The sequence below is a fragment of the Ailuropoda melanoleuca genome, chromosome 14, assembly GCF_002007445.2.
Source record: "Ailuropoda melanoleuca isolate Jingjing chromosome 14, ASM200744v2, whole genome shotgun sequence".
NCBI classification, from domain to species: Eukaryota; Metazoa; Chordata; class Mammalia; order Carnivora; family Ursidae; genus Ailuropoda; species Ailuropoda melanoleuca.
This window is the reverse complement of record NC_048231.1, coordinates 1-26,854: the sequence shown is the minus strand read 5'-3', so window position 1 is coordinate 26,854 and position 26,854 is coordinate 1. Positions and strand designations below refer to the sequence as shown.

Genomic DNA, 26,854 nt, shown 5'->3' with positions numbered 1-26,854 from the left:
ACATACACACACACACACACTTTTGAAGCATTTACTGTGGTGAGGAATGTGGGGGTGTGGAAGGAAGAGGGAGGGTAGGAGATAGGTACGCCAACAAACACACAAATAAACAAAGCCATAATAGGCACTGGGTGTGGCCATGATTTCCTCTTGACTGGCACCACGTTCTTGATTTTTAGACAGAAATGGAACTCTGTGGGGGGACTTTTCATTGGTGCCTCAGAACCTGAAATACAGTGGGATATGGTTTTCATCTCTGTGGTGCTAACTTTGGTCAAAAGATGGCAGCAAAGCTCAACTAGTTCTTCAGAAGTCACTTACCAACCGCTAGGGTAGAAGGGAATGGCTATTCCCATCTTCTAAGGGGTCACGGGTAACTGGGAGAAAGACTGTCTTGGTAATTACACACGGACTTCATTTTCTGATCATGTACCACAATATTTATTAAATATTAAAAATATCACAAATTCAATACAAGCCAAGTTGCAATATTAAAATTACATTTATTCATTCATTTGTTAATTTACAAATGTAAATATCCATTTAATTTCCCAAATGTTTGAGAACCTGGTGAGACCTGGCACTGTGCTGAGGGTTGATGATGCCTGTCAGCAAAAACACTCAGTCCTAGCTCTCCCTGAATACACACAATGTGGGTAGAAATGAATTTATAATTATTCATAGGAATATGACTACACAGGTTGGGAGTGGGGATTTTTGTCTATCTTATTCCGTGGTGGATCTCAAGTGCCTAGAACAGTGCCTGGCACAAAGTAGGTGGTCAGTAAAGGGTTGTTGAGAATGAAGGAGTGTAATTACAAATCTGAGATGCGCGTATCCAGAACATAATTCTATGTGAGTGTCTAGCCAAGGAATATCGCCTGGGTTTGAGGAAATGATACCAGAGACAAGGTCAGAGAGATAAGCAGGTGGTAACCAGGTAGAGGGGAAGGAGGAAGGAGTGGAATGGGGAGCACAGCTTAATGAAGGGAACTAACAGCCAGTGTGGCTGCAGCGTGGAGTGAGGGTGGTGCAGTGACGCAGGGCAGATCAAATGAGGGATGTGAAGAGCCTCTGGGGTAAAGAATAAGTAAAAGAAGACTAGGGGTAGACTTCAGGGGGACGGGTGGAGGTTGTATATTGCAGGTCCAGGTGAGAGATGACAGGAGCTTAGACTGGGGAGGTGCTGATGAAGAGGAGGGAAGCTGTCACGGCCGCCAGGTACTCAGCACGCAAAACCAGTAGGGCTTGGTGTAGTGCATAGGCTCTAGAGGGTGAGGGAGAGAGGGGTCCAAGGATGACTTCCAGATTCCGGACTCACGCAGTGGGAGGTGTAGTAAGTAGATAGGAAGTCTTGCAGGAAATCCAGCTGGGGGGAGGAGAGAAGATCACGAGTTCTATCTGCGGTGGTTGGCAATTTGAGACATCCTAGTAGAAATATTAAATGCGTGTTTGGATATAAGGGTCAGACCTCAGAGAGGTCTGGGGTAGAAATGGATTTGGGAGTTTTGGCCTGTAGATGACATTTGAAGGGGAGGGCGTGGTTGAACCCATTTAGGGAGAGAGAGTAGGAAAAGAAATGGGGACCAAGACCAACTTGGAGGAGTTACCACAGTTAGGGGCCAGGAGGAGAAGGATGCGACTGCACACAAGACAAAAGGAGTGACCAGAGGAAACAGGAGGAAAACCAGAAAAGAGTGTTGTGGACAGAGCTCTCCAGAAGCAGGGAGATCCTCCCTGTGTCCTGAGAAAGACAGGTCAGCATGTCCATCCTCCACCACGGTCCTTCCCTTCAGTATGCTCATTCATCCATCCATCCATCCATCCATCCATCCATTCATTCATTCATTACCCCTACGAAGGCTGACACAGATGTCCTTGGCTCCTGGTAGATCCAGACCCTAGGATATAGTCACTGTAGAACCACCAGAACCATATGTCAGGTCAAACAGGAGTGAGGAGTAATGGCATGAGAGAAACTACAGTTAATTAGTGAAAGAAATTTATTTAGAGATACAATGGGAAATATGGCTGGAATAAGTAAGAAGCAGGAAACCTGAGATCCCGTCCGAGTTACCCCTCCGGCTGCTATGCCAGCTCCGGGATCCGTCTCACCAGCTTGATTTCAGGGTTAGTATCATTACGTTGCAGGGCAGAGGACAGCGTGTGGGTTGGTAGGTGGGGAAAGAGGAGGGAAAGGGAAAATAATACTCACTCTACAAACCTTGCGGGACTTGTATGCCGGTCTTAGGAAATCACGTGTCTAAATGTGCTCTGGGAAATACATATCATCAGATGTCTCTATATGGCATTAGCGTTTTTCATTAGTCTTATAAAATAGAACAATAAAATTTCTAGATCTGGAATGTTTCCAGGCATTTATTCCTAAAAAGCTATGTGGTTGCTGTTATTCCTTTCTAACCTGCTGCCGGCACCGTATTCTCTTCTAACTAAAAGTAAATAAAAACCAAAACAAAACAAAGGAAACACCCCTAAAATCTATTATTGATGCAAGTAAAAAGATAAATATAGAATTTTAACAAGACAGATTTGGGACCGCCCAAGCTAGTGGATTTCAGGCCAACGGTGAAAACAAAAGGATTACCGCTAAATCCTCAAATCTGCTTTAAAAGCTGAGGAGAAGGGAGAGGGCTCATCCAGCCATTACCTGGAAAGCCCTGACTCTGTGTGGTGGCTATCTGGTGACCTCTCTTCGGGAGGGCCATCTGGTGCCTGGCTTTTTAATCAGCCTCCTTCTGAGGGGCGGTTGTGGTGCCAGTGTTGGTGGGGCAAAGCCTTTCTTATTTCAAGCAAATTATCTTTAGAGCAACACAGCATCAGCCAAAATCATCACCGCCCTGGCGCAAGCACCTGGCTCCAGCCCCTTCTATAACAAACACTTGTGTTTGAACTGCTCTGATAGGAGTCAACCTTTCCTTTCCTAAATATGATGTTGACTTGAGAGGGTAGACATCTCATTCATTTCCTTCAGTCCTGCTTTAAAAGTCCTTTGAATCCAGAGGCTGATGTACCACAGACAAAGTTTCAGCTCCAGGGTTTCTCGATAGAGGAGCCTCTTCTCAGGCGCTGTATTTTGTCTCACTTTAGATATTTGGTATTATTTTTCTTAAAGAGCCAGCTCCCCAAAAAACCTGCCCTGCCCTTGCTCTGAACTAGCAGGAACATGCTAGACTTGCTAATTACCAAGACATTAATGGCGTAGGGTTTGATGACTTCAATCCACTTTCCTGTCCCATTTCACTCCAGACTTTTAAGGTATCTTTATAGAACCTGGATTCTCAAATTCTCTAGGAGTCTGGCTTCATTCTCTCTTAAGTAAGAAAGATGAATTGAGCCCCCCTTTCAAATTCAAATAAATGTAGGGAACCTAGGTGTGTCCCCCATTTCTAAAGTTTCTTGGGAGCTGGGTAGAGAGGAGAGGGGTGGCTTTTCTCTTTCCCTGTTACCTCTCAGGCTGAGTTCCTCCTCCTGGCCATCTCATCTTCTATGGCTACTGTCCCCTCTTCTCACTACTTCTCATGTGTGAGCTCAGCCCCACTTCTTTGATGCCAAAGCATGCCTTACGTAAGATCATTGCTGAGAGTAACAGATTTCTACCGAAAGGCTGAGGGAACTGAGGGCAATTCAAGAATAGCAGGAAAAAATTGTAAATCAAATACTGGACCCGATTTTTCTTCAAGACAATTCTCTTTATGGAAGGTTCTGCCTTTGCAGTATTAGCATCTGTTCTCTTGTGGAATCTGATCCCTCTTCCCCTAACTTTCCCTAAGTCCCTCAGGGGCCACACACTTCTTCCCTTAGAGAAGCTGCGAGAAAACTCTTGTACTTGATTACGCAGACCAGTTTCTCTCTCTTCAGTTTAATCTTCCCCTCAGGTTCAGGCCAGGGAGCTCTGCCTTTCACAACCAGAAAGCTACGCAGTGATGCATGTCTTCATGACCCTCCGAGACAGAAGGAGTATTGATCATTCCCTGCCCCGCTTCAGATATAAAGTTCGTTTCTGTTATATTTGAAGCTGAATTATTATTAACAGGCTCCAGTTGTTGAGAGCATTCAACATAGCTCATACCTTTTTGGGTTTGCATTTGTAACTTTTAGCAAACCGGCCCTTCACATTCTGGATAAAGTAGTAATTAGTAAAGTAATTCTGGACAGAAGAAGTAATTCTTGTTTTCCCTCCCCATGCACCCCCCTTCTCCTGCCTACACAACCGTCATTTCCTCTGATAGTAAATTTAGAATGTTTCAATTCAATGCTTGGGCAAGTTGTTGGCAATTTTAAACCCACCCGGACTTTGGGCATCTTGAAAAATAAGCCACACAGGTGTTTTGTGGAAACTCACTTTTTGGTCTCTGATGTTAACTGAGAGCTGTGGCCCCTAACCTGCATTATCAGTTAACCTTTGGTTACTTGCCTTCTTACTCTGTGAGAAGCAGACCATTGTCACTGTGTAATTTTCACAAGGTCAAAAACATGACCATTATACGAATAAAATGAGCACACACCAAAGATTTTATTTCATTAATGAAGGACCGAAATTGGTTCAAAAGAATGTAGGAGAATTAGATTTGTATTTGTTGTCACTGAAAGAAACCACACTGGAATAAATGACCGAATTAGACGCAAAATTGGTTTGTGTTATACAGGACAAGAAAACTGAGACCTTTGGGTTGTTATCTCTATTTACCAAGCCGAAATCGTTTCTCTGTGGGCAAAATCCATTTGTATTGCTGTCACACAAGAATCATTTGCGTTGCTTTTAGTTTACTACAAGTTAACATACACAAATTAATAGTAAGTAACAGGTCCAACAAAGGTGCACAGCACACCTCTATAAAAAGTTAGGTGATCCTTAAAGGGTGTGCCCATCGGACGTGCTCCAATGTGACAAAGAAAGGATAGGCAGTCATCCTTTTTTCTATTTCCAAGTTCTGCATGTATTTTGTACTTAACATTAGAAAACAACTGTATTTCCCTCTCACCTTCTCTAGGTATATGTCATTTAAAAACTCTGCTCAACAACAGTTTCGATGATAAAGCCGATTATTTTAGAGAACAACATACCTCGCACGGTTCTGAGTTATAAGCCCTCCCTAAACCGCCCCTCCCCCCAAATTCTCTCTTATTTAAAATACTCTATGAATGGCTTAGGTGCCCTTACCTAATCCCCTAGAACAAGATATCTACCTATGCACAGAAAACTGAAGAGCACCAGCTGTGGTTCCTGCCACGTGACACCTCACAGGACCCGACGCTGCGCTAAAGGGATCAGAATGAAGTTTTCATTCAAGATATGAAGATGCGGTAGCTTATTTCCTCTCCATCAACTATCGCGTATTAAACTCAAGATAGAAAATCTTAAGAAGAATTGAAACAACAGATTCTTCTAGGTTATGGGCATGATTTTAAATGCATCACCGGGAGAAAAGTATAGAATGTATCTATCTTCTGAATGCTTAACTTTGGGTGGTCCGTGGCTCACCAGAGAGCGAATGCACGGTCCTGGAACGGGGAGTGACTTCTGGAGTTGCTCCTGGGAGTTGTGCTCCGCGTGGTGACCGCCTGGTTCTTCCCAGCCCACCTCCGGGCACACCACCTGAGGCTACAGGAGGGGTGCTCCCAGAAGTGCCTACTTGTTAGCGCTGCAGGAAGGAGCCTATTCGGAGCTAAAGTAACACAGGCAAGAGTTAGCGGGGCTTTGGAAACATTTAACCAATAGCTTAAATGTCCATCTGCTGCATCCCAGCCTCTGTGCCCGAGTTCCAAATTCCAGCTCTAATCCCACAGAATTCCCACCGCTCTCCTTTGGCTGAACTACCGCGAAAATTCTTTTTGCAGCTGTTGGGGAGGCTGGTTGCAATCAGGTCAGAGTAGCAGTGACCACACTGAGCTACTGCACATCCAAAATTTAGTATCTATAGTCGCTGAGGGTCAGTAGAATGAGAACAATTTGAAATCTACTGATAATCCCTAAACTTAAATGTGGATTAGGCTGTAATAAACCCCATGTTGCCAGGGGACCATGCATTGGGCCAATAATCAGCAGTAATTATAAAGTTAAATTTATCCTCCCTTTATTTCCCTTGCTTATTCTTGTTGAGAAACAATATGAAGAAATCATTATCTCTGAGTTTCACAAAACCCACATGTCTATTTATGTAATTTGGACTACACCGGCATCATACAGGAAACACCACTTTCTTTTTTTTTACATTTTTAAAAACTAGAGCAAAATATACATTACGTAAAAGTTACCATCTTAACCATTTTTAGGTGTAGAATTCAGTGGCATTAGGTGCATTCACCATGATGTTCAACGATCACCACTGTCCATTTCTAGAACTTTTTCATCATCCCAAACAGAGGCTGTACCCATTAAACAGTAACTCCTCATTGCTCGTCCTCTAGCCCCCGGCAACCACCAGCCTCCTTTCTGTCTCCATGAAGGTACTATTTTAGGTCCCTCATATAAATGGAATAACACAATATTTGTCCTTTTGTATCTGGCCTATTTCACTTAGCATAATGTTTTCAAGGTCCAACACTGTTTTGTTTTTAAACAAAGTTACTTTCAATACTTCACTAGTCTCTTACAGAGAGAATGACTTAGTAGTATCTTGTAATATGATTTAATATGTCTCAAACTCAAAATCCCCGGTTTTGCCTTATAAAACAGCTGGCAGTTGGGCTCTGATGACTTTTTTTTTTTCCTAAGCTGGGTATTGGCTCTGTAAAATATCAACGGGGAAAAGAGAACAGGAGAAATCTTCCCTAAGTGATTAATCTTGGCTGCAAGTTTGACTTAAAATTCAGTAATGAAATGAAATCTGCTCCTTGTACTTAGCCTGAAAAAAAATCAACCACAGTGTGTTCTGTTCATTGCTCTTTCTTGTGAGCCACAGAGAGATGGGACCCTGACGGATGCCACTTGTTAGATGATAATGGCATGTGGTCGGTGTCCAGCAGCCCTGGCAGAAATACTTGTAAACACAAGAAAAATATGCCCAGATGGTCTTCTTCGTTTTTCAGACTAAAAAAGCCAATTGTCTCTCCACTCTGCACCCAGAATGCTGCCTTTTCTAGATAGAGGCTCAAGCATGGATTTCCATGCCCAGTGAACCGGGGTGTGTATTAACCAGCCAATCAGAGCTCCTTTCATCCCAGCTCCCTCCCTGCTCATCGCACAGGGCCGTCAATACTGGATCAGGATGGGCGGAAGGAATGAACAGGGAAAACAACGTAATGGGGAAATAAGATCAACTGTGATCGTGACATAACCACCAACCTAGCTTCCTCCCAGCTGTACTCCAGTTATAATCAGTAGCTCCCAGGTGTGCAGCAAAACAACAGTCACAAAAAGTAAATTCTTTTTTAGGATAAACTGCTCGTGAGCAGTTCCAGTTGGATCCAAACTCGTGCCATCAAATGAAAGCCTCAAATTACGTGAAGCTTAAAACACAAACATACGCGAATACACATGCAAGACCAAAATGAGATACAGTGAAGAGAATAAATTAGCACCAGCTGCAGCCCAATTAAGCAAAGGCTTCCACAAGGGAAAGCTTACTTATAATTTACCTAAACAAACCCTCTTCCTTTTTGTTTGCAATTTGCTGCTTATTAATTTTTCTTATTAAAATGACTGCAAAGAGCAACCAAGAGGGGCGCCTGGGTGGCACAGCGGTTAAGCATCTGCCTTCGGCTCAGGGCGTGATCCCGGTGTTATGGGATCGAGCCCCACATCAGGCTCTTCAGCTATGAGCCTGCTTCTTCCTCTCCCACTCCCCCTGCTTGTGTTCCCTCTCTCTCTGGCTGTCTCTATCTCTGTCGAATAAATAAATAAAATCTTTAAAATAAAAAAAAAAAAAGAGCAACCAAGAGCATCGTTATCACATCAGGAAAAAAACAACATTTCTTCCAACCAAGAGAACACTTTGGAGGGGTATTTTTAGCCAAACATGTATGTTTGTAACATTTAAAAAATATTTAAAATTTAAAAAACTCAAAGTTGCACATGCACATAGTTAAGAAAGCCAAAGTTTATGATAAAAATAGTAATTTCCAGCTCCATCCTGTCTTGCCTCCTCAGAGAACACAGCTTTCAAATGTTTCTGCTGTTTCTTCTGGTATTTATCTCTGTATTTCTAATAATATGCTTCCATTGTGATTTCTGGATTTCTGAATTTTTTAATTTTATCTGTTGACTTTCTATATGATGAAATTTTGCTGCCTTTCATTATGAGTCCTACCACTTCTAACCTCCCTTCCATCCCCCAAACTCCCAATATAATTCTATTGAGGGGAGGGGGGAGAAGAGGGTAAAGTAAGTCTGAGGTCTTATTCTATGGCGTATTGTGAAATGCATCTGGACAAGCAAAGAAGAAAATAAAATGACAGCAACCTCTTACCCAGTGCTTGCTTTGTGCCGGCAGGATTCCAGGCACCTTATGTATATTAATTCACCGAACCCTCACAGCAATCCTACAAAGTAGGTACCAGGATTATCACCATTTTAAAGATGAGAAAACTAAAGCACAGACAGTTTAAGTAACTAGGAGAAGCTACCTCGTCCACAGTCTCTAGACTAGATCCGAGATCACAGATGTGACAGCTCTTTGAAAAACTGGAAGCAGAGGAGATCATGGTAATGCTGATGATGCCTGGCCGCTACTGGACACACACGTAAAGCCAGGAGCCAGAGCAAGAAGGACGCACGAAAGCTCACCCAGGCTTTGTGGAGGAATGATGTGTGCGCGGTTTAGAGGGGTTGCTCTTTAAGTAAAAGAGTATGAATTTTGGTACCAAAATGAATATTTATTTAGAGTAAAAAATGAAATCAAAATGAATTAAAAATCTAAGATAGTGATAAATACCGCAAACGTTACAACATGCAGATAAACAACATCATGGATTCATTAACAGCCTGATGTGCCTCCCTAGTCCTTTCCCCCCTTATTTTAGCTGCATGCTCTTTGATTGCCTTTTCATATATCAACAATGTTGTAATATCATTTGCTAAAGAGAGCCCAGAGCGAATTCATTCTTTCCTCTACCATGACTGATTAAAAATGTGTTTTTAATATTAATGGTGTAGCACTTTTAGTTTTACAACTTGTTGGAAATATCATGTGAATCTTAGGATGTTGTCCAATTTGAGAAAAATCTCTAGTATATAGATTTTTCATCATGTGCTGATAATTTCAGGGCATTTCCAGGGTCGTTGTGTTTTGACAGTCTTACCTACTCTTTGAATTGATGACATTCATAAACCAATGACTAGAAAGGGACCCAGAGTGTGGAGCCCTCCAGCTTGCTGCCTCTGAGGGTGTAGACCCCAAAGCCGTGAGCCCCTGCCCCCTACCGCCCAGGCTGCTTTGGCTGTCACCTCTTCGATGTTGCCACTCAGCTCCAGGCAGCAGAGTCTGTTGTTTTTCCAGGAGGTAGGAGGACCATACTGCCCCCAAGAGCCATTTAGATTTCATCTCCTAGGCTGAAGACGGAAGGGCACTGACGCAATGGCCCTGTGATCCAGGCCAGTGCCGGCCGCCGGAGCAGCCGCAGAGGGGTAGGAGGCTCAGGCAGCCAGCAGTTAAAGCCGTGACTTATCCCAGGAGGGAGGCCAGGGCTTGATGGGCAAAGACTGAGCCAAATACACTAATGGGCGGGCTAGCTAGACTCTGCATGAGTGGAAAGGTAAGTATGCATTTCATCCTTCAAATCAAACACCTGAGACATCCCACCAAAATAAAGTCATAAATCTTCATTTGAACAACTTTCATTATAAAGCCATGGGAAGAGTGTAAGTCAGGTAGCTAATTGGGCTAGCAGATAGGAGATGGGGGTTTTGCTGCCTGTTCTCAGCTGCAGTGAACAACCTTTTCACACACACATCCTCCCCGCCCCCCCCACAGTTCCTTACCCTAAATGGGAAAGCTGCAATGGATCTCCACCTTGGCCCCTTTCAGGACCCTGGACTAGCCACACAAGAGTGGGAATTGAAATCCCTACCCCTCATTTCCCAAACCAAACCAAACAGACAATTAGCTGCGTGGGAACCTAGTTCTGGCCACATTTACTAGGCTCATCTCAGAGCGGTGGGGGTCATGCGCCAGTCTGGGAATGTAAATGGAAATCCAAAAGAGGGCACCATAAACCATTCTATAAGAACAGAATAATTTCTACCGTCATCCCAGAGTTTTAGAAGTTGTACGAATTCATGAAAACTTGGTGCCGGAAGAGTTTAATAGAAAAGGGGGGGCGGTTATGAATGAGTCTACAAGCACCTTTTTCTAGCTGAAGGCTTGCAAAATGCATCCCCAGTGATGGAGATAAAAAGGAATATCATTTCCCAAATAGACCATCCAAATGCTTTTCACCTCCTCCTCCTTTTCCTCCTCCCCCACCCTCCTCCTCCTTCTTCTTATTAATGTATAACAAAGAGAGGTTTGTCGCTTTCTAATTTGTGTTCATGTAAGCATCTTAAAAAAACTTGTGGGCTTTTCTAGTTAAAATCTTAGGAAATAAGCTATTGGCTACTCCTTCTCCAAACCATGCGAAAAATATGTTTTAATCATGTGCAGTGTCATTGCATCCCATAAATAGTAAAAAACCCCAAAACAAAAAAACCTTTCCCCATATTCAGTCGCTGGTGTGCAAATCTGTTTAGAGGAACACCCTGCTTTTCAAGAATAACATCATAAGATCTCTGGTGTCAGTTGTTTTTAAGAATGAATGTCAGCACTTTTTTTCTGATCAATATTTTTTTTTCTTATTTTAAGAATCATTGTTGTTATCTCTGATAATAAAACTAACACACGGCTGTAATAAAAGTTACAAAGTGCATGCCATAAAACAGTAGAAGTCCCTATAACCTCAGAGATAAACACTGCTTGGTTTATATTCATCCAGATATTTTTTCAGTGCATGCTATTATAGACCTTTATAGTACATATAAATTGAAAAGAGAACATACATAATGCTGTTTTTACTTTGCCTTTTTCCTTTTTAAACTTGGTTCTCAGGAGTGGACGTCTTTCTGTGTCCATACATGGAGAGCTGCTTCTCTCTTGCCATTCCATCACAGTGCCCCTCATATGGAATTATCATGATTGCTTAATCTGGGATGGATATGCCATAGGGTTGTTCAAAGTGCTCCTGAATAGGGAGAGTAATGAATAAAATTCTTGTATAATAATCTGTGTCCACACCTGCAAGTGTTTCTGCAAGAGAAACTCCTAGAAAGGAAATCGCAGGGTCAGGGACTATGCATATCTTAATTTGAACACATACTGCCAAACTGTCTTCTGAAAGGATTGAACCAGTTTTATACCCACCACCATGATTGAATAAATTAGCCTGCCTTTTCCTCTCACACTTTTGCTAACACTTGCACTCGTAAGTTTTTTTTTGTGTGTGGTTTTTTGGTTTTTTGGTTTTTTTAGACAAGGGAAGGGGCAGAGGGAGAGAAAGAATCTTTAGCAGCTCCACGCCCAGCACGGAGACCACTGTGGGGATCCATCTCAATACCTGGAGATCACCACCTGAGCTGAAATAAAAAGTCCAATGCTTAACCAACTGAGCCACCCAGGCGCCCCTAAACTTTTAAAGCCTTACCAGTCTGATAAACAACCAAAAAAGAGATGTCTTGTTCCAATTTCTCACATTTGGATTTATTGTAATATAAAATATAAAGACATTATGTATGGAATCACTAATGATAAACCACTAAATAGCAAACAAGTAAATGAAGCAGTAGAGAGGGGCGCCTGGGTTGCTCCGTCGTTAAGCATCTGCCTTGGGCTCAGGGCGTGATCCCCGTGTTCAGGGATCGAGCCCCGCATCAGGCTCCTCACTGGGAGCCTGCTTCTTCCTCTCCCACTCCCCCTGCGTGTGTTCCCTCTCTTGCTGGCTGTCTCTCTCTCTGGCTGTCTCTCTCTCTGTCAAATAAATAAATAAAATCTTAAAAAAAAAAAAAGAAGAAGAAGACCTAATGAAAAGTGAGCTGCTCTCAAGGTCCAGACCTCCAGCCTTGATACACCTGTTAATAATTTCTGGTGTACCCTTCTGGTAATTTTCCATGCATATATCAATATTTTCATAAGTGGAAGCATACTGTGTACACTACCGTGTAGCTTGCTTTTTTCTCAGCTAACATGCTATATGGGTTATTCCAAATCTTCATACGTGGATGTACCTCATTCTTCTTAACAACTGTGCGGTGTCTGATGGTGGCTATAATCTACGTCACCTGTGCTCTGCTGTGGAGGATGGAGGTTGAATCCATGGTTTGGGTATGATATAGCCACATGGCCCTTTATGCTAGTACGTGTGCAGAATTTACACCTAACATGGAATGGCTGTGTCATAGTATTTTTGCATTTTTAATTTGGCTAGATATTCCATAATCACTTTCCAGAGAATTTATACCATTTCACATTTCCACCAACGGTATATGGAGGGGCTTTTCCTCATTCTCTCAGAAGAAGCTCTTTAAGGATTATCAATCCCACGTGTACTACACAAAATAAAACTGTCCCAAGGAAATGGATTTGTAAATCAAAGTCCCAGATTATACAAATCAGAAACCTTCAAAGTAGTCAAATCAGGTCCATTGATATGAATCTCTCTTTATGATGACTTTGTATGTCTCTGTTTACTCTGCAATCTTGTGAGCCACACCAACTCTGACAATTTTACCCATAAATCACTGTTTCTGAAGGTGGCAATGGTTTCAACACCACTTCAGTGCTCATACTGAAGAAATTTTCTAGCACGTTCTCCCATTCTGAAATTTGAGTTTACCCCCTTTCCCAAGCTATTACCTGGATAACTTTCCATTGCCCCCAAATAACCTCTGCTCTAGCCACTGGCTGCACCAAGAGAAAGTGACCACGTTCACTGTCATTAATAGTAATGCTGCCTTCAGGTCATACAGAACTTCTCCACCCAAGCGCCCTTAACATTCTTGTGTATGTCATCTCATCTACTTCCACAGCGTCCGACTGAGGTCGGGGGGGTGTGCTTGAAATCTGGAGCGACGCGCAGAAGCTATTTTGATATCTTCTACAGCAGCCACGAAAACAAGATCCTGTATCAAGTTCCCAGAATAAATAGACGTGGATCCAAGGACACCAGTTACCAGGACTTAAAAGAAATTCATTAAGTGATATTACTTGTTTCAGTCTCTTTGGGATTTCCTTCGAATCTGTGGGGGACCTTTAAAAATGCAGCCGCAGGGCACTGAGATGCCAGACTTCCTTCCAGCGTGAGTGTTAGCAGGTGAGCCCATGCTCTGATCTGGCCACCCTGAATCTGAATACTGAGGGTATAGTTTCCCATACTCTATTACCTACGGAAAAAGAGACGACAAGGTAAGAAGGTGTGAGGATGATTAGGGAGGGAGAGCAGGTGGCAGTGGGAAGAGCACATATGGCAGCTTGAACCCTGCTGCCAGGTGATCTGGTACATGATGGCTCTGTTAAGCATTTTCAGAGGCAAATTTACATTAGGATTCTTTAGCAGTCACAAAGGTCACTTCAAGTACGGCAGCACTTTGGCTGAGAAACCCCACAGCTCTGGAAGGAACTGGGTATCTTGTATAGGGCCTAGTTTATTCAGGGGAGTGACATATTTTGGGTGACAAGGAGGTACCCGCTGCTGTTCTAAGCTCTCCGGTCCAGACAAATGCAAACATCACTTGCCCTTTGCACTAGTACCCAGATGTCCCAGGACTGAGCCCAACTCAGAGTCCACTGTGTCCCTGAGGCCACTGTTCCCAAGTGCAACCAGCCCCTGGCCTAGGAGCCCCATTGAGTAGATTCTGAGGCTTTCATACTGCTCAAGGCTCTCCAGCCCGAAACAGCATGACATCTTCAATACCAATCAGGGCAGAGCTGGCACATCCCTAGGCCTCCAAGAGAAGGCCAGGAGTAGGAAAAGGAAAGGAAGAAGAAAGTTAACTGGTATTATAGCTCCATCCTGTGCCTTGAGCTATGTGAAACTTCCTTGGTGGCAGGGACTAGTGTAGTTATTCTATAAAAGGGGAACTTGAGGAACAGAGAGGTTAAGTGACTTGCCCAGAGTCGCAGAGCGCTTTAATGTCTATGTAGACATCTGTTGATTTGGCCTGCTTTGCATCCCTTCCTCCTTCTCAAGTAACAGTACCATCTCTTCCAGGTTTAAATGGGACTCCCCTCCCCCAACCCCGCCACCAGCCCCATCCCACCCAGGGGTGAATATGTGACTTCGAATTGGTCGATCAGAAATCTCACCAAGAACTTTGCTGTACCCCCTGGAAAGAGACCCTCTCCTTCCTCCACCATCCTTAGTACTAAGGATCACGTGAGTCTAGAGATACTGAGGAGGACTTCTTAGAGTGAGGTCAGAGATCCACAGAGAAACAGAATGCAAAGACAGAACACAGATTTCCAATAACATCTTTTGAGTGCCTGAAAACAAAACAACTCCTTGGACCTTTCAGTTACATGAGCCAATATAGATTTTGCTTATACTGTTTTGATGAATGAAGTAAAAGTCTTGAATTTGAACCCAGCATTGTCTGATTCTAAAGCTAATGCTTTTTCCATGAAACAGAACAACTTCCCCAGACACAGCAGGCCAACATTAACCCTTTAGTTGCATGCTTCAGGGTGGAGAACAAGTCTGAGGCAGTCCTGGACTTGAGGACATTTCTAGTATTGGCCCGTTAAAAAAGTCCCTCTCAACACACACACACACACACACACACACACACACACACACACACACACACATTCCTCTGGGGGTTGATGGCAAATAAGAGCTTCCCTTAGTATCTGGTCCCCAGTCATACCCTGGGGTCTTGGGCTGTGTTGTGTTGCAACCTACCAAAGCTGTGGTGATATGGGCCCCTTAGAGGTGCCAGCCAAGATCTCTCCAATCATACACACATGTGGGGACACCAAGCATTCCTTAGAGGGTGGGTGGCACCAGCAATTGTCCCAGTGTTCATGGGAAAACATTGCCGGGGGATTGTCTTCGTCTGGGATGCCATAAGAAAATGCTATAAACTGGATGCTTTAAACAACAGGTATTTTCTCGCAGTTCTGGAGGCTGAAGGCCCTAGATCAGGGTGCTGGCAAAGTAGGTTTCATTCTGAGGCCTCTTTTCTTGGCTAATAGATGGCCACCATCTTGCTGTATGCTCACATGATCTTTTCTTGCTTATGCTAGAGAGAGGGAGAGAGGAAGGGGGAGAGAGAGTCCAGAGAGCATTCTGATGGTGTCTTTTTTATAAGGATACTAATCCGATTGGATCAGGGCCCTACCCTATTTTGAAATATGGTTATGTTGGGGTTAGGCCTTCAACATGTGAATTCTGACGGAGCGGGACATAAACATTCAGTCCATAACATAAATGCACTGGAAATTTCAGTCAAGGAGATGTGAAGAAATGTAGAACAGAATCTCCAGAAGAACTTGAAGGCAGTGGGTGCCCTTTCTCAGAGCCTAGCCTTAGGCTCTTTGCAATGATCAGGACAGATGTCTTCTGGAGCGATGCTCCTTTGTTGTCTCATTATAGGACAAAATGCTCGATTCCTCTTGTTTGGGCGGCAATGTATGTCAGGGCTTCCTGGTTTCAAGATAAATCCGCATGCTAACGTTGTGGTATCCCAACTGGGAAAACTAAATTAGTTAACTGAAAATGAAAAATAGGAAAATTAAACCAGCAAGTTCTCCAAACATATTGGGCCAATTTAAAACCCAGGTTAACATTGATTTATTGTTTTAATAAGATTCCTGTGTAAGGAAAAATGACTGGTCTACAGCAAAAATAAGTGCGGGAATGTGTTTACTTGGCTGCAATATGCAGGAGCAACAGGGCAAATGACTCCTCAAGTTTTCTGCATTTTTCCCCCTTATCTTTAAAATCACTGGGCCTTAAAGCATTATTTTTTTTAACCTAAGATGAAAGTCCCCAGAATGATGTTAGAGACGGTTAGTATTCTGAGTTCTGTCTTCACCAAAAATGACCCACAGAGGGAGAACTCTGATGGGGGCCCGAGGAGGCGCTGGTCCACAGCTCTCCAGCCAGGACACTTCTGTGGCCAAAAGAGAAGCTCTGCTCGGAGGAGGCCAAGGGGAGAGACAGCTGGACATGCCCCCAACCCCAGGACCAGCTCAAACTGGAGGCAGCTTCCAGCACAAAGCTGTCACTGCAGGGCAGAGTTTACAGGAGGCAGTGGGACCCCTGCCTCCTCAATAAGTCAAGTCTGCCTCGAGTCTAGAGATCTTGTCCAGCTCCCCTTGGCCTCTCCGGCCAGCCATAATGCAGAACTATGGTCAAGAATTTGGGGCTCTCCCATTGAACATTCTGGAACAGGCAGTCATGGGAAGCTATGTGCACTTCCATCTGACAAGAAGGCCAGGATAAGAGTGTCCAAAGGTCACAGCCAAGGCATTGCATGGCTAACCTATGGCCTCGAAAATCTCATGGTCATCCCTAACTCTGACAGCACAGAGGCGGGAGATGTAAGGGTCATTTCCAGGGCCTTGCGAAGAGGTGCAGAGCCAAGCAGCCAAGTCCCCAGGCTCTCGGGAAATAACTTCTTAGGAATAACAGGCACTGTGAAGAAGGCACGGAGCCTAAAGTGAATTTAATTTTGTTTCCTGTGTTTTATTTCTTGAGCCAAGTGGTGGATACGGGGGTATCTTTTATATTTTTCCATATCCTTTGTTTGAATGTCTTAAATATTGTATAATACATTTAAGAAAAAAAATTACATTACAAAAAGTAGACATTAAAGTAGGACAGTTGGGATACCTTTTGAAATTCAAGATGATTGATGAATTTGAGGGGGGACTGAAGAGCTATATGTGTATAAGATGTCCAGATAAGATACTTCCCATCCAGGGCCTACAGATTCAAGTCTTCTTCCAGGGTAAAAGAAATACAGTCCGTCAGCTATTGAGTCAAATCCTAAAATACTAGCAACAGAACATTCTGCTCCTTGTTTGGACCTGACAGAATAGGAAAGCTACAACTTTTGTCTTTTTGTAGGTAGAGTGCATTTAATCCCTACAAAGCTCATTTTCATTCATGTAGTTCCCACACACAGCCTCAGAAAGATGGTGGTCTTTTGCCTTTTTTCTCTCTGGAGAATGAAATCATGGACACATCACAGGAGGCTGAACACACTCTGGAAAGGGGCAGGAAGGCTAGAATCGGAAACAAAGGCATTTTGCTCCACAAACCCTCACTCCCCACCAGAAAGACTTTGCAGTTCTATTTAGCAATCCGGTGTGTATCAGATGTTAGATAAAATTAATTGGGAACAGACATTTATCATTATTGATTTGTATTTGATGGGCATTTATAACATGACATTATCAACAAACAGTAGAAGATAAAAAGGCTGAGGAGTAATGGGGATTGGCAAGGCTTCGGGAAAGGATGTAATCCTTATCATGAGGCACTTGCCCACATTAACAAGTCCATGAAATTGATTTCCATGGAAAATGCTTTAGAAGAAAACCCAAGGACATCTTTCAGAATTACTGAAGCTGTTATCTTTTGGGGATGTCTATGCATATGTACATATGTATGTGTTTTTAATTGAACTATTTCTTACTTTGGATAATAGGGAGGTCTAAATAAAAAGTTAAGGCCAAAAGGCCTTGGTATATGCAGTAAGCTCATATTTCAAATATATTAAATGTGGCTCCATTCGTTGCTTCATTAAAAGCACTGACTTCAATTCGGTTAGGTTGATTAATGACATACTAGTTAATAAATGAAAGTAAAGTGAATATTATTATATGAGAAGTTTTGATTTGGGGGCGGTTAAAAGAATACAGTGGACCTGTTTGATCAATATACAGCCCAAATACCCACCTGGAGAACCATAGCCCCAACAGTTTACAAGAAAACCTTCAAAACTATGGTGTGATGTGGTGGGAAGGAAGGGCGCCGGCTCAGGAGTCAGGCAGATTTGGGTGGAACTCGGATACACCCTTTACTAGATGTGTGACTTTGGGCACCAGGCTCCTTATCTGTAAGACAGGAGTAATAATTACCCACCCAGGTGGTGGTTGGGAGGGGTATTGAAGCCACGTGTGCAAAACTCTGAGCCCAGGGCTGGCAGCTAGTACGCACTGGAGTCGGAGTTACTTTCCCTTGCCCCCTCAGGAAAAGATGCTTGTATCTGGAAGTCTCTTTCTTTCGGAGGAGGAGAGTCTAGTTTTGAATTTGTTGTGGTAGCAGTGAGAGAAAATAAAGTAATGGGATTTTATCAATAGTTTCTCCCCATGGCTCTCAAACCCTTTATGAGCCACTTTAGAGTTCTTGCTTACAAAGGGTGGCAGCCAGGATGCAAAGTTCTAGCTTTTCCAGTTGTAAAATACTGAAATGCTTTCTTACCCATTGCTAAGTTACACTGCACTGAGTCCCTCTGTGACCACCCAACCATCTCGGAACCCCTCTTCCTCCTTGATCCAGCAACCAAAGGGTTGATGCTTACTCATCAGGGAGGGCGGGTTAGAAAATCTTCTAGAGAGTTCTGGCTAGTTGTCCATTTGCATACACTGGAATGTATCACCACGCCCCTCTGGTTCCTAAATAGTTTAGAATCACTGATTTTTTTCTAACCAGTTGTTTCTTCACACACCTCTTTGGTCCCCAACTTATTTGTGGGAGAGCAGAGAACTTGAAGTCACTCTCCCCTGGGGAGGTCCCGTTGGTGGACTAGAGCTGGCTGTCCTGGCTGGGGTCTCATCTCCTTGGATAGTTTCCCCTCTTAGCTCCAGCTGCTGTGGGGTCACTTTTCCCTGCAAGGTCTGTAATAGAAACCAAAAGGGTATCACTCAAGTCCCAGCCTACAGGGTGGTTTTGTTTGTGTTGAAGGATTCTGAACTATGAAGGAGGGATCTCAACAATGTGGTTTCCTGTGGGTGGGCCTGTTCTGAACAGGCAGTCTTTCCCCCGAGGGCCGATACATTCTTGGAAAGAGCTGACAGAGCTGCTCCCAGACCCAGCCTATGCAGACACAAAACTGGGCAAGTTAGGTCCCTGTTTCCCTCCAATGGATCCCCCTTCTGTGAGTCCCTCCCCCTAGGGGGTTATTGTAAAGAGGCCCATGAATCCATATTCGCAACAACCGCTGTCTTTATTCATTCCACTAACATTCACATACTTTGGGCCAGGTACTGCAGCAGTCTGTGTCCTCGCTGGTTTGTAAAGTTTATTGGATACTGTTGTGATTAATAAAGCACAAACTTATCCAAAAGTGTACTAAACCCAAATGCCTTTGTTCACATATTATTTTTAAATCAATGGATACTAAAAGTACAACTACTGTCATGTGGAAGGCTGTAATATTTGACATGAACTAGAGGTCCTCATCCTCGAAAAGTCGGACAGTATTGTCGCTCATTATGGAGATGACAAGAAGGTAGGTACTTTCATGATGACCATATTAGCAAAGAGACAAAAGAATGCCAACTCACCCCTCTTCTGCATGGGAGGCCACCATTCCAGCCAGTGGGGTGTTCCCACTTCTTCATAACTGCAAAGCGAAGAGGAAGATTAGGGTAATTCCAGAGACTCGCAGCACTCAGGAAAGCATGTCCACAGCCAAACAGGACTTTTACAAGCAAGACCAGTGATAGCTGCTGAACACAAGTATGTCACCACCTCTGGGAGTATGAGATGGAAGGGGGCTAAAGGCCAATGCAATTCGTTGTGCGTCTTCTCTTCCCTCCCTCCTCAGCCTGCTGCCCTCCTGTTCTTTCCTCCTCTGGCTGGTCTTCAGAAAAGTGTTGGCAGGTGGCATCCAGCTGGGACGGCTGCCAGGTTTCTAGATGGAGGAGCTGTGTGGCAGCTGTGCTGGCAGGGTAAGGCCCGGAGGAGCCAGGGGAAACGAAATTAAATCCCGATTCTCCATGGTGAGCTACGGGACATTTCTAACACACGGGGGGCAGCGGCTGGCTGCCTCGCTCCGGCTGGTACTAAACATAGTGCTGCAAATAGAAACAGCAGCAGTGACCACAGGAAAAGAATCACCATGCCAGAGCAATGCGGGGAGGGGGAAGTTTGGTCTTCGACAAAACCCCCACATAAAGGCTTTTTTAAAAAGTCTCATTATTTGCTGGTGATGTTATAACACGCCTTCAACCAAGCCGCACTATTTTGAGCAAACATCTCATAATCTTTCCCATCTAATCCCCAACTGGCAGTAATTTTAAGGAGTGGCCAGTTTCCAAGGGCAATATGCCAGGTCTTTACAGAATCAAATAAAAGGGGGAACTGGCAAAGTGAAGGCGACAAATGTATGTAGTCATCTATGTCTCAGATCCAGAAAACATTACTCTTTCCTCAAGAAATCAGATGAGTCATGACTGAACAGTGGAGTGTTAGAGGGTCCTCTCGACTAACCTAGCTGATCTTTAAAACTTCCCCGGGAGTTAATGCCTGACAAAAAATATTAACGTATTTAACAAAAATACAGAAAATTACTAATGCTTCGATATCATTGAGTAATCACCCCCTCCAACGACCATCAAAATGTCCACGTCCTACGCCCCAGACCCTGTGCACGTGTTACCTAACACACCATAGGGATTTTGCAGGTGTGATCAGTAACCTTCAGATGGGGAGATGGATAGGGATTATCTGGGCAGGCCTGATGTAATCACAGGAGTGCTTATGAGTGAAAGAGGGAGACAGGACGGTCAGTGTCGGTCATGGGATGTGAGAAAGACTGGACCAGTCCAGCTGGCTTTGAAGATAGAAGGAGGTCATGAGCCAAGGAATGCAGGCGACTTCTAGAAACGGCAAGGAAACAGACTCCCTCCCAGAGCCTCCAGAGAGGAACACAGTACCACTGACAATCTTGACTAAAAAATTCTTTCTATATTTCTTTTAGGGTTAAAGATAGTGTATTCCATTTAGAATAGATCCTCTGGCAACATTTAGTTACAAGAGTTTTCAAAAGATGCTCTTTTTCTTAGATCCTCTCCTCAACAGGGAGGTATCAAACCCTAATTGCATTAGATAATTGGGTCAACGAGACACAAGGTATATTTGCAAAACCTAAGTCACACAAAACCTAAGTCAGACAGAAATGGACCCTTTGGTCTTACGTGGGTCACTGCCATGAGAACTCCCGTACCTTACTGATTTTGGAAATAAGCAAATGTTCTAGATAAAACGCTCTTATTTTCCCACCCCTAGATTCTGAAATATGTCAGAGATTCAGCCTTCAGAATTGGTTAGTACATCAGTAAAATCAATATCACCGAGAATTCAAGACTGAGAATTTTACTGGCAGAAAATGAAAGCATGAGATTTCTCCAAAGTTACAACTTTCACAAGAGGAAGAAGAATAAAGACACTTTTACTTGTTCAGGTTAAGCTATTATTTTCCCAGGTGCATTTCAATGGCCTTTTTTGGGCCAGGTGTGCATTTCATGTGATGTGATCTCTAATTTCAACAGGTTTGGAGTGAGGAAAAAAAAAATACATATCGTTGGCTTCATGTCAAAACATATCTCAATCCGGTATATACCTGAAAAATACAAGCCAGGGTAAGATTGCATGGGAATATGCTTTCCAAATTCTATCGCTATTGAAATTTCTTTGCCAGTGGATTGTGGATCAGCTGCAAGTAATCGTAGGCCCCCAAAAGTGCGCTGTGGGGGAACATAATAAGCTGGAATCGAAAGGGGTCTGGACCAGAGGGATGGCCCAGGAACAGCACTGGCCTCTCAGGAAGAGGATCAGGACCCCAAAGGTAATGCGTTAGGAACATGGGAAGCTTGGGTCCCCCCAGGATGGTGTTACTCTTCAGATAGTCTAACTGGTGGTTTGTATCTCTGGACAGAGAGAATATGCCTTAGGCATGGATAATAGCAATGCCTTGTAAGAAGTGACGGGGTCCAGGTGGGCTGAAGCACAGCAGCTTCAAGTGGAGGTAGAAGGAGGTGGGTGTGTGTAAGAGCAGTAGGCAGCTGTGCAAGGAAAAAGGGGTAAGCAGGTGGTCATGGAGTTAAACCAGGGGGCTGGCGTTCATGGCAGCTCCAGGCCAGGAAGGAAAGAGAAGTTCATGAACCAGGACAGAAGCTCCTTGCTACATGGAACATACATGCAAAGAAAGTTACTTAAGAAAACCGTGGCTCCTAGAGCAGCAGCCAGCAAGCTGAGGAACCTAATTCTCCATACTGTGCCCCTGCAAATTCGGCTTGCTTTCTGACTGGCTTGGAGGCTGGCTCTGGTTGGGCCTTCCCACTAGAAACCGCCAGTCCCTGCAGCTGGGCAGAGCCGTGGCAGGGTAAGAGGCATTTCCAACGATGTTGGCTTCATTCCAGTGGATCATTACATTTTTTTTTCAGCAAGAAGCTGCAAGAATTTGAGTTTTACATCCTTTCTCCAATCTTAAGGCTGTGGAGTTCCCATCACATGAACATTTCACTTCGTGATTCCATAAAGTGAGCCTGAAATTAAAAATGGAGACCATTAAAAAAGTCACCATAACATTTCATCGCGGGGTTTGGCCTTGTCCGTGCTTAGCCTCAAAGTGGAGGCAGGCAGCCAGTGAGAGATGAATCTGAGGAGAAGGGAGCAAGGAAGGGAGGAAACAAAGTGAACTCTTTGAACTGAGTCAGAGCAAATGAATCAAAGCACAGGAGTAAGAAAGGTCCAGCACAGAGGACGCACCATGGCCATTCAGGGCTCCCTGAAGACTTCTAAAGAAGACCCAGCACCACAGAGAAGGCCAGTAGAGGCCCAAACACGAGGCCATTAAGTATCTCAGCTCTTCGGAGACGGGGCGCAGCTGAGTTGCACAGAGACAGCACATGCTTTTGCAGTCAGGGAGGCGGGAGAGACTGAGAGCAGGCAATCCACTCTTGGTATCACCAGGCTGGGAGAAGAGGTTTTGGTTCACATGAGAGGTCTCTTAGGTTTCAGACCTGACATATTCCTAAGCACAGGCGGCTAATTGTACACCTGAATTTATGGAAGGGGAAGGCCCGGGGAGTGGAAGTCCTCCCCGGGGATTTCTTCAGGAGCTCGTGGCTCCGTGCAGGCTGTTTGAAGGAGGGTGAAAGGACATCTGCACAGAACCTGGCCTTCAGGGCTGGTATGGCTGGTTAGCAATCTTCTTGTCAGCCTCCGATTGCTGCTGTGTCTTTAATTCTCTCTGCTGTTCCTTCTTGCCACCCCTACTACAGAGCCGCCAGCGGTGGGGGTGGGTCATGTGAAAGGGGGAGGCGAGTGCAGAGATAACTCGCTGATCCCTTTGTCAGACTGCCAGTGGCCCTTGCGTCCCCCTTGGGAAGATGCTGATCTTGAACTTCAAGGATAAACAGGGCCTGTGGCTCACACAAGATTTGGCCACTGAATTATGAGGTGACAGGCCAAATAATAGCTCCTTTCTTTTTTCGCAGGTTCCCTATTTGCTTAGGTTACCCTCGCCTGCCTGTCAGACCAAAAGTCATATGGGGCTTTGTAAATAAAAATGCCAGTTATGAAAATACACGCCGCAATGGTCTCAGGTGGGGTCTCGAGAAAACAGAACCTCAGATGGTGATTGCATGCAGGTGATTGATCGGACGTGGGCTGGGGATGCTGTCGTGGAGGAGCGAGGGAGGTAGGATTGGCAGTGGAAGACTCTTGCCTGCTTTGCGCTCCCGAAGACGGTCTCAGCTCCTCCCCCAGGGAGCCCCGAGGCGGCCTGGCTCTGCAGAGTTGTCCTGAATTGGGGAGAGGGGGCCAGAGCTTCATCCTCCTGCATGGCCCCTGAAGGTGGGCTGCCTCCGAGAGCGGGATGTGACTTGGTCCTGGTGGCTCTCTTCACAGCAAGTCCTGGAGAGGGACTCAGCGGAAGCTCAGCTCCCCCACAGGAAGGGTGGGCAAGAGCAGCGGGTCTAAAGGTGGTGACTGGGGCAGGGTCCGCACCGTCTGCGGCCCAGGCTTCGTACTGCTCCCACCCCCTCGCGTCATACGTTATGTGCTGCGGGCAGTTCGTCCAAGATACTGAAGGGCCTCTTTGCCTGGAAAAAACTTCTAAGACAAAGTTTCATAGCATGAACTACAACTTCCGCTGTGGCTGGCCTTGAGGTGTAACTGGTACTCATCATTCCTCTCCTTCCCCACCCATTCTAGAACCGCACCCATTCTAGAACTCCAGCATCTCTTGAGCATGACCTGGTGGGTGGCCCATGCCCTCATCCCCTGAGCTCCTTGTCACCACACACTTCTTGAATCATGGAAGTCGCACCTGTCCGCTTTCCAATACTGGGCAAGAGCTTATCAGGAATAGAGAGAGCACCTGGGACCACACCACATCTCTCCTGCCCCCATCATGGGACAGCAGCCTGACAGCCTCCTGACGATGAGTGTCAATTACCCGGCCCGGGCGGGGCCTCCTCTCCTTGCCTGCTGGCTTCCCGGCGTAAGAACCCTTCAGTAAGCAGGTGGAAGCCAGAGTCCAAGGTTTAGTGGGATGCTTGCTGTGTCCTGTGGTAGAAGCAGATTCCCCTGGGAATCTCTAAGCCACAGAACCCGGAGCTGCGGGGCCAAAACCCACAAGTTCTCTAAGTAAGTCATGGGTAGTGAGGAAAGTGGAGCCACTCCCACTCCTCCCTCTGGGTTCCCGCTACCCTGTATTCTATTGGTTTGATGCAGGTGGTTTACGGGGGAGTAGGCTCATTATCAATGCCTGTGTAGGAGTGAAGGAAGCGGGACTGGGCAGTGGGAGAAGGACGGTGATACAGTCACAAGAAAAGTCTCATTTTTATTTTTATTTACAAAGCCCCCTATGACTTTTTTTTTTTTTTAATTTACTATCTTGACCTGTGGGGAAAGGGAGTGGTTTCTGTTTGGCCTTCCTCACCACGAGGAGAGCTCTTACCTCATAGCTAAGGAGCTAACATGGGTGTTCTGCCAACTACCAATGAGTTCTGTGCCAATCGTAGATGCCAGGTCTGTGGAAGAGACCACCTGGTAGGTCTGTGACCCTGGCACATGCCGAGGGTTGGACCTGCCCAGGGTGACATTTGTCACCCAGCCTCCATCTCCCTCACTCTGCAGGGGACTGAGATGACTCCACGGCCCCCCGGTATCACCAGTAGCTCAGATCTGCGTGCAACAGCGTGGGAAATGTTTGGGCAATCCTTCTTGCCCAGTGTGTGCATACCCAGGTCCTGGAGAGCAGCCTATGCCGAGGATTTTCTGGCCTTACACAGAATATCCACGCCAGCGTGCCCCCTTCTTTGAGTCTCCTGGCCCTGCCTTCTGCCGTCTTCCACGCTGGTTCTGGCACTTCCAGTTCAAATGGTAGGAGCCACCCACTTCTCCAGGCTCCAAGAGCCATTCTAGCAGCATGCGAGACTGCTTCCCTGAGTCCTTGTCCAGGTGTTGCATTCTCTATCACTAGCGAGCGTTCCCATATCCATAAATGCTCCCTTGCCCAACTTTATTTTCTGCCCCCCCACCCCCGCCCGACCCAGCACTCTCAGGATCCAGTCCCATCAGTTGTGCACGTTAGCCAGGCCCAACCACTCCTTCACAGCATAGGCCTTTCCCTCTACCAGACCAGCCCTTCCCCAGACAAATTCTGGTGGGACTCAACCCTCCCCATTTGTCTATGGGTCAAGAGAAGAGCTGTGAGTGGTGTTTGGGGAGGAGGAGTGTGTTGTCTTGCAAAGCACAGACCTCGGCACCATCCTTAGGACTAGCCTTTAATAGGGAGGAGTGGGCCACATCTGTGGGCCCAGAGGGCTCCCAAGAACCTGGGAATTCACATTTTTCTAGCACATCAACCCAGGCATACCTACCCCACTCCTGGCCTTGGCGCAGCAGACCCGTGGGGGCCGAGCACCCAGACTTCTCTGCTGCTCCCCTACTCCGAAGCATGTTCCTTCACTTTTCTGCCTTCCGACTGCGGGTGAGTCTCCCCCCAGGCTGTTAAGGAAGCCCTCTGGCTTTCACACTTAGCCTTATCACTCTGAGCACCGGCTGTTGCAGGTCTGGTTCCCAGGGAAGCAAAGTCGGAGACAGAGATTTGACCCCAGGAAGCTTAGGAGGAAGTGGAAATGCCCTCGGGGTCAACCTTTGTGCAGGAAGCAAAGGAAGTCACACTGTCAGAGGGGAAGATGAGTCATTATGGGGTCACAGCAGAGGCTTTAGCTGATCTCGCGGGAGCTTTGAACCGGGATGGCCCTGCGGGGTGGTCTCAAATAGGAACGGGGCCAGGACTTGATGTCCTGCAGCACACAGTCAGTCAGTAAGGGCTGCCCCTGGGAAGGAAGCACGACCTTGAGCAAGGAGAGCAGCTCTCTTTGGCCCAGAGCCAGTGCCAGTAAAGGGCTCAGCTGAGGACTGCCAGCCTCTGGCATAAAGTGTAAGGTGAGGAATGAGTGCTTGAGTCCTCCAGAGAGATCTGGACCAAGAATCTTAACATAGGACTAGAAGTCCTTGCAACAGCAATCAGACAACAAAAAGGGATAAAAGGTATCCAAATCGGCAAAGAAGTCAAAATGTCTCTCTTCGCAGATGACATGATACTCTGTATGGAAAACCCAAAAGAATCCACTCCCAAACTATTAGAAGTTATAGAGCAATTCAGTAATGTGGCGGGATACAAAATCAATGCTCAGAAATCAGTTGCATTTCTATACACGAATAATGAGACTGAAGAAAGAGAAATTAGGGAATCCATCCCATTTACAATAGCACCAAAAACCATACGTTACCTTGGTGCTCATGGATCGGCAGAATTAACGTAGTTAACATAGCTAAAATGTCCATGCTACCCAGAGCAATCTACACTTTCAATGCTATCCCGATCAAAATACCG

The 26,854-nt window shown here is 45.3% G+C and overlaps 1 long non-coding RNA gene across 1 annotated transcript; it reads right to left on the bottom strand.

Annotated features, from left to right (window-relative positions):
- Positions 1-11,885: 11,885 nt before the first annotated feature.
- On the bottom strand, positions 11,886-20,016 carry LOC117796101. The gene is made up of 3 exons (XR_004620463.1): positions 19,503-20,016; positions 14,887-15,696; positions 11,886-13,369 (listed from the first exon to the last, which is right to left on the bottom strand). It is a non-coding gene; the product is annotated as an uncharacterized LOC117796101 (long non-coding RNA).
- Between the last annotated feature and the right edge of the window lie 6,838 nt (positions 20,017-26,854).